The sequence below is a fragment of the Hyaena hyaena genome, unplaced genomic scaffold (assembly GCF_003009895.1).
Source record: "Hyaena hyaena isolate Hyena2069 unplaced genomic scaffold, ASM300989v1 scaffold_795, whole genome shotgun sequence".
NCBI lineage: Eukaryota > Metazoa > Chordata > Mammalia > Carnivora > Hyaenidae > Hyaena > Hyaena hyaena.
In genome coordinates, this window is record NW_024081425.1 from 684545 (window position 1) to 692858 (window position 8314).

Below are 8314 nucleotides of genomic sequence, written 5' to 3' on the forward strand. Positions count from 1 at the left end.
TCTTCTCAGACCTCTTAAACTGGGTGGTTAGAGACCATTAGGCTGCGTCTCAACTGTCCTCATTTGAGCTCTTGTTGGCCCAAGGGATTTGTCCTCCCCATGGTGACCTCACCTTACAAAAAGCAACTCTCACCCTTCTCAGAGTTGTATATATTTTTGTGGCTGAGTGGTCAGTTTTTGATTGTTTCGTAGAAGCACGCTTCATAAATATATGGTTTTACACTAATAGGTACACTCCCAGGAATACTCTCCTGCTTGTATCATTTTTTTAGCTAAACTATGGGGGGAACACTACTGTTAGAAGGAAAGGCCCAAGAGAAATCTAACATTAGAAAGTTCTCCCACCTAAACTAGAAACAGTTCATTTAGAGCGAGGAACAGCTCCATGGGTTGCTGGAAAGACCTCTAGGTTTCCAGATTGTAGCAAAGTCCGCTACATTCAACAAGTCTCCATGAAATACCTTAAATGCATTCAAATGTGTCACCAGCTCTAGCCTAGGAATTCTGAAAGAGCTGAGGCTTTCCTGGTCAACAGATAGACTTCACTGAAAGGCCAACGGACTCTCACCTCAGACACTGCTTCCCCAGCCTCCCCCAGAAGGGACAGAGACATCATCCCCACCCACAGGTTTCAGGCCTGGGTCCATTTTGAAATCCCAGCTGCACAGACCAAGACTCTACTGGTTTTCCGTGCAAAGGAGGCTGACATTGGGCCTCACGGAGCCCACCTAACTTCTGGGCTTCATCTTAGAGCCCTTGATCTCATCGTGTGCCCCAGTAGAAAGAGGTCCCACTCTCAGAGACAAGGTGCAGAGTCCAGCAGAAATCTGGAAGGCTGACACACTGCTTGTCCCTGGAGCCTCTTTGTTCCTCAGAGAAGTCCTTAGAGGATCTGATCACAAAATTGTGTGCTTCCTATGTGCATGGACCTGAACTAAGCATTTTCGCACTTAATCCTCATTACCTTCTGAGGTATCATCTCCATTTTACACAGGAAGAAATTAAGGCTTATAATTTTGCCTCCTTCACTGTGTTGATGTGGATCAGGACTCAACTACAGGTTTCTTTGTCCCCAGGTCCATCACCACTGGTAAAGGACTGACCTTCCATCAGTCCATCCACCTGTCATCCATTCATTTATGAAATGCCTGCTATATGCTGTGCTCAGCCCTGGAAGTTCAATGAAATATGTAACCCTAAACTTAGATCCCACACCTTTTCTTTTGAATTTGAACTTCATTTCCCTGCTTCTCTAGTGCCATCGGGTCTAATTTTTAGCATCAGCTACTTTACTGCAAGAGTGAGAAAGATCTCATTAAGGTTCTGGGTACTCATATTCCCTCACCAGGAGGGCCCCAGCACTTGAGTGGCCATGTAGTCCCACACCTTCCTTAGACTTGGGTGTTTGGTGTCTTGCCCAAGGGCACAGAGTCAGAAGCAAAACCTAGGTCATCCCAGACTTGTTTACTTCTTACACCTTCTTTCCCCTGGCCCCTAAGCCCAATAAATTTGGTTTTCTAAACCTTTGTGTTTTTATTTTATTGTGTTTTATTTTATTTTTTCATGTTTATTTTTTGAGAGAGAAACAAGAGACACTGTGAGCAGAGGAGGGGCAGAGAGAGAGAGAGACAGACAGACAGACAGAATCCAAAGCAGGCTCCAGGCTCTGAACTGTCAGCACAGAGCCCGACATGGGTTGGAACTCACCGACCACAAGATCATGACCTTAGCGGAAGTTGGACGCCACCCAGTCGCCCCTAAACTTCATGTTTTAAAATTATTGTCCTCCTTTAGGATTATTTTGTTGTTGTTCTTACATTTTTAAGGTTATTAAATTTGGGGGCACATAAATAATGATAATTTTAACATTTGTTTTCTCTGCCTTCAGGTCGTTTACATATACTCTGGGCTCATGGACACAGAGGCCGTCCCTGGCTAACTCTAAGGGAGTGGGGAAAATAAAGGCTTTGTACACACACCCCCTGAAGTAGAGGGAAACTACAGACTCCTTTTCATGGAGGCTCCAAACTCAGGGGTACCTAAGGTGTTAGGAATCAATTACCTCCTGGGAGGAAGACTTCCCCAGCTTCCTTCCTGGCTGGCTAGCACCTTATTATGAGGGCCTCAATCTGGCCTATTGTCTTTATAAAGATTAAAGATTAAGTTCCAGCCAGACTGGATTTAGGGATTTTGTTTGTTTGTTTTTTGTTGTGCTAACCATAAAATAACAGTGAGCAAAAACAAAGAATGTGCATTTAATATTCCAAAGAATCAGGACCAAAGTAAATCCAGGCTTCATAGAAATTAACAAGTTGAGGCAGCTGGGACATAGAGCAAGGAGGCAAAAATCCTGAGTTCAAGGTGTCACGGTGCCATTCACAGCTAAATGAACTCAGATGAGTCACTTGGCAGTGCTGAGCCTCAATTTCATCTTTCAAAAATGGGAATAATATTTCAAAAGGATGTTTGGAGGATTAAACACAATCAAGGGCACTGAATGTACTGTATCATTGTATGAAGATTCATAACACGAGCATCTATAATATCATGTGTGTTGTTCTTCAGAGAAACAAAGACAGAGGTGCTTTTCCCTTCTGTTTTGATAGCGCTGTCATCCCAGAATGTAGTGTAGACAAAGGACATGCTTTTACTCACAGACGTCTCCTAATGACTCGGCCCAGAGCCACAATGGGGAGCAGAAAGCAGGAACGTTTAGTGTTTGGGCATCGAGTGCAACCACAGAGGCACAGTCAGTTGGCAGTGGGCATAGAGGGAATCACACTTGGGAGATTCTTGGAAGCTTCGGCAGGGCTCTCCTCCTCCAGCTGCTCACCACGACAAAGTCGTTTATAATTCGTAAAAACAAAGGTAAAGACTAGTCTTTTATCTTAAGATGCCTCCCAGAACATACAAACCCCCCAAATGTTCATGTTTGAAATGATAAAATGACATACCAAGGAACAACTAAAAATTTAGAGATGCTCCCACGACAGGTAAGGCATATTGCATTTTAAAATACAAATAATAATTGACAAGTCATGTTACTTCTTAACATCTTCATCTTATTTCCTTTCTCTTCTAACTTATCATTTTGAGTCAATGGTAACTGCACATTTGGTAACCCAGGTTTGTTAACAAAAGCAAATATAACAATAGCCTTTGGCTACATATTTGAAAGGCAAATACACCACCACTGTATTCATATACACCATAGAGGGAGAAATGATGTATTGCTATGCCCCTAAGCAGGATAGCATTGGCAATCACAGGTTATGCTAAGTACTAGCATCAGCGATCAATGCCATGCTATTCATTATATTTCAAAAACATTTTGTAAATGCATAGACATGCTAAGGATATAATGACAGGTGACTGAATGCAGAACTTTCTTAATATCAGGCTTAGCTTCAGCTACTCCTGTCTGATGGTGTGTGAGATCTCAGAGACTCCTGGGGCCTAGAAGGCCTCATCTGTAAAATGTCGTGAGCTGGATTAGAATGACATGCTTTCTAAGCCCTCCAGGTGTGAATGGTTCTGAGGCCTATGAAAATCAAATTACTCAGGCCCTTCAGAGAGTCTTAACAGTCATTCTTGGTGAATTTTCACAGTGAGCAATTACCAGAAAGAGAAGATAAATCATTGTCCGGTACTTAGAAAATCTTAATAAGATTCACTATTTAACTGTTGAAACAATGCAATGCCTCATTGAATTTAAAAAAAAAAAGTGAGAAAGAAATCACTCCTACTTGAGTGAAGCAACAATTATACAAGAAGAATAGGAGAAATGGGGCAAAAGTTTGGTAGCAGTTGGTACTGGCAATCTGTGGCTCCTTTGTTTACATAGGTTCAATAGTACAGATACTTTAAAGGGTAGAAACACATTGTTTCAATATTTTGTAGCAATATATATTATTGATATGTTTTTGAAAAGAATCACATCTCTTTAATGTGATTAAATAGCTCAAGCAACCCTAAAAAAAAGGGAAATTTGATTTTAAATGGTTTCAAATTTCTTAACTGGGAAGAAGTCCAAGTGGACGGCTCTTTCTTTAAGCACCAGACTGACTGTGTTCTCGGTAGGTACAAATCTTTATGTTTGAATTAAGTTCCCTTAGTTTTATCCTGGTTGCCCTCCACCAGGACTTCCAATTAAGTTGGAATACTTGCATTTTATTTACACCCATACTTTACATGGACAGCACGTGAGTGGGGTCGGGGGTGGGGGCGCTCCTGGCTGGCTCAGTCATTAGAGCATGCGACTCTTGATCTTGGGCTCCTAAGTTCAGGCCCCATATTAGGTGGAGAGAAAACTTAAAAAAACAAACATGTGAGTGGAACTGAAGTTGAATCACACAGAATTAACTTTAAAATTTCAATAACTTTTTAAAAAGTTTATTTATTTTGGGAGAGAGAGAAAGCACGAGAGTGGGAGGGGCAGAGAGAGAGAGAGGGAGAGATCCAAGTAGGCTTTATGCAGGGCTCGACGCTTCTGAACTACAAGATCATGACATGAACTGAAATCAAGAATTGGATGATCTAGGGAGCCACCCAGGCACCCCTAAAACTTTTTCTTTAAAGACAAGTTAAAAATCTGTGTAACTGGTGTTCCTAAGTGGCTCAGTCAATTGAGAGTCTAGCTTTTGGTTTTGGCTCAGGTCACGACCTCATGGTTCATGAGACTGAGCCCTGCTTCAGGCTCTGTGCTGAGGTGCACAGCATGCTTGAGATCCTCTCTCTTTCTCTCTCCGCCCCTCCCATGTGCTCTCTCTCTCTCTCTCACTCTCCAAATAAATAAACTTAAAAAAAATCTAATTGTTTTCATCCACATAGAAGTTTAAAATCAGAAATCACTGTAATTTTAATGTTCAAGGAGTTTAATTTTCAAAAAGAATAAACGGAGACGTTTGCTCTTTGGTCATAACTCTTTCATGTTCTAACACTTATATATATTATTCTTGCTCTTTTCTTTTCATTCTTTGATCTCTCCTATTTAATTCTGGAAGGTGTTGAGTCTTGAAGGGAGGGTTCTAGTATTTTTCTGTGGTATCTGCACTGGCCCTAATCTTTGTGGATCAGATGGCATCAGAAAATCAGAGTCCTCAAGGCGTTCTGGAAGCTGGGAATGTAGGCTTGAGGTCGGCACAAGGGTGGCCTGTGAGCTCTTGGATCTTGTCTCTTCCCCTAGTGACCTACCTCCCACAGAAGAGGAAGTAACTAAACCAGTCATGCTGTAAACCTCGGGGTGCCAGGCCAGACTCAGCCGGCTCTACCAATAGGGGAGCCAGTGGAGGGTAACATTGGTGCAGGACCAAAGGTTTAACCAGACTTAGACACCCTCGACATCATGAGTGCATTTCCTATATTCAGTCCAATATCACCCAAAATATTGTCACAACCTATATTACATTGGTTCAACTCTTCGTGGCCTGTCCCTTCATCTACAGAAAGGGTGACAGTATCCATTACCTTCCCTGCTAATGACCCTCATTGTCTCTTCACCTCCTGAACTTTCTGGAATTCAATTCAGCAATAACTAGAGGTAGTCATCCTGTACACCTCACTGTCAAGTCAAATATAAGATGACAGTCTAAACTCTTTTTTGTTTCCTTAAGTTATGGATCGCCCAGCCTTTGTGTTTACTTTTAATGAAAGGGACGAAATATTTCTTATACAGCACCCACCCCCCAATCCAAATTTTGTTTCATTTGGTTTTAGTTTTTCACAGTCAACCACAGTCTGGAAGCAGGTGATCCTCCTGACATATCCTCAGATGGTTAATAGTAGCCTAACACTACGTCACGATGTCTACATCTTCCACCTCACTTCATCTCATCATGTAGGCATGTGGGCATTTTATCATCTCACACCATCACAAGACGAAGGATGAGTACAGTACAATAAGGTATTCTGAGAGAGATCACATTCCTATAACTTTTATTATAGTATATTGTTATAATTGTTCTACCATTAGTAATTATTGTTAACCTCTTACTGTGCCTAATTTATAAATGAAACATTATCATAGATATATATGTAAAGGGAAAAAAACATAGTATATATAGGGCTTGGTAGTATCTGTGTTTTCACAGATCTGTGAACCTGGGGACTTAGAACTATCCCCTGAAGATAAGGGAGACTACTGAATATCCTTTATAGCTGTACCATTTGGTTTTCAAATAACAATTTCTGCTTTTTTAAAAAAAAATGAGGCTTAATTATAATTTAACCAAATATTTTGCTGTATAGATTAAGTGGAAGAAATCGTGAAGATTTTTCTCTACGTATTTAATTCTTCAATGTAGAAGAATATCAATTTCTTCTTTTTTCAGAATGCCGAATTCAAGAATAAATAAGAAAGAATAATTATCGTTATTATAAAAAAAACTTTATTGCCAAGGTTATTGCCCAAAAATGTGACTTAAAACAACTCAGCTTAGCAATATTATCTAGAAATCCATCCTCCTTGATTAAAAACTTAAGCATTCATAAATGTTCTGAGTTCACAGTGGACACTCAGCAAAACTCCCACTTAAACTTTATCTAATAATTATATTTATGAAGTTACACGTATTTGAATTAATTAAGAATCTTAAATCCATTTGCTAATATTTCAATATTAGTTCTGTGTTTAAGATTGTATTACTTTGGGCAATGAGTCATCTTTCTGAATGAACTTCAAAGTCCCCATTTACAGCTTCAGCGCCTCCTATCATGAGCTTCCAACTGAATAGGTTTGAGGTGGAGGCAGGAATCTTCATTCTAACAAACACTCCAGGTGATTTTCAGACAAGTGGCCCTCACATCTTGAGAACCACCTTTACTGAAGCTGGTTTCCTTCTTTACAATTCTGTCAAACCTCTCACTCTCTCTCTCTCAAAAACGAAAAACTGTAAAGAAAGAGGTGCCTGGGAAGCTCAGTCAGCTAGCTGAGTGTCTGACTCTTGATTTTGGCTCAGGTCATGATCCCAGGGTCGTGAGACCAAGCCCCAAGTTGGGCTCCACACTGTGCATGGAGCCTGCTTGAAATTCTCTCTCTCTCTCTCTCTCTCTGTCTCATTCCCTCTGCCACTCTCCCCCACATGTACACTTTTTCTAATTAAAAGCAAAGCAAAACAAAACAAAGCAAAAAAGAAATAAAAAACAATTCTGCCAAATCTCAGGTTTTTGACAAAAGGTAATGGGGCTGAGTAAGGCTGATATAATGGAGTCCTCATAGTAAGGCAACTCATACATATATATATATATATATGAGAACCTATGAGAAAGTCCCACTAAGCAAGATATTGTAACAATGCTTTTACTAAAAATTACAGAGACACCACTAGTTGTCAATTATTAAGAATATCTAAATACAGCAATGTTTCAAAGTAATGGGCAAATTTTAAGGCTAAGTGATACATTGGACTGAGCTTAAGTTACTGATTTTAGCTCCTTTTTTGGGTGAACCAGGCATATTTCAACACAGTTCCACGGTATGTGGATGGCTTCAGCTTGTTCTCAACAATGATAATAAAATAATACCTCTCTTTACCTCCAATAATGGCTCTCCTTAATCTATGGAATACCAAATACTCTAGCTTCAAGATTAAGTCATATGTGAATTGTTTTCTTAAATCTTGAGATAAAGTATTCTAAGCAACACTCATAATGACGATAGCTGTTTTTCACAAAGTTATCCAAAAAGACTTCACTCCTATTTTCTTCCTCATTCTGCACTGAAAGCCCTGTGGTATTAGTGTAAATGTTATGTTTTACAGAATGTGTTGATACAGACTAATGTCAACAACACATGGAAGAAGGACACAAAAGCGAACACATGCAGTGTGTAGATGCTCACCCGTGGATCACATCTCAATGAGGCTGTGCTTCTGCCACCAAGAGAATTTCTCAAATTGAAGCTTACTGCATATTTTCCTAGCAATTCATATCTATAGAATTAAGAAAAGATGAGTTATAATACATTTTACCAAATATAAGGACTGCTACTAAAGGAAGTAGCTACCCCCCAAGGAAACCTAATGTCAGTCTTCTAATAGTCATAAAAAATTAAGAAAGGAGATTTAGATGTAAAGATGTATATAATAGATATTTTACCCAAGAATGCAGTTACTAAAACACCAAGGCTGAATTCACCCTTACCCAAGATAACGTTTACTTGGAAAAGAAAGGCAGTGGTAAAAATAGGAAGAGGAAGGCGTTTTTTTCCTCTAACTTTTGATATAATTACAAATAGTTGCAAAGTTTATATAAAGAATTCCCATGTATTCTTCATCCGGATTTTCCAAATTTGACTTTATGCTTTCTCTCTCTCTAC

At 39.7% G+C, this 8314-nt stretch overlaps 1 long non-coding RNA gene across 1 annotated transcript; it reads right to left on the reverse strand.

Annotated features, from left to right (window-relative positions):
- Positions 1-2241: 2241 nt before the first annotated feature.
- LOC120221625 lies at positions 2242-7908 on the reverse strand. Its single transcript, XR_005525847.1, has 2 exons — positions 7838-7908; positions 2242-2825 (listed from the first exon to the last, which is right to left on the reverse strand). It is a non-coding gene; the product is annotated as an uncharacterized LOC120221625 (long non-coding RNA).
- Between the last annotated feature and the right edge of the window lie 406 nt (positions 7909-8314).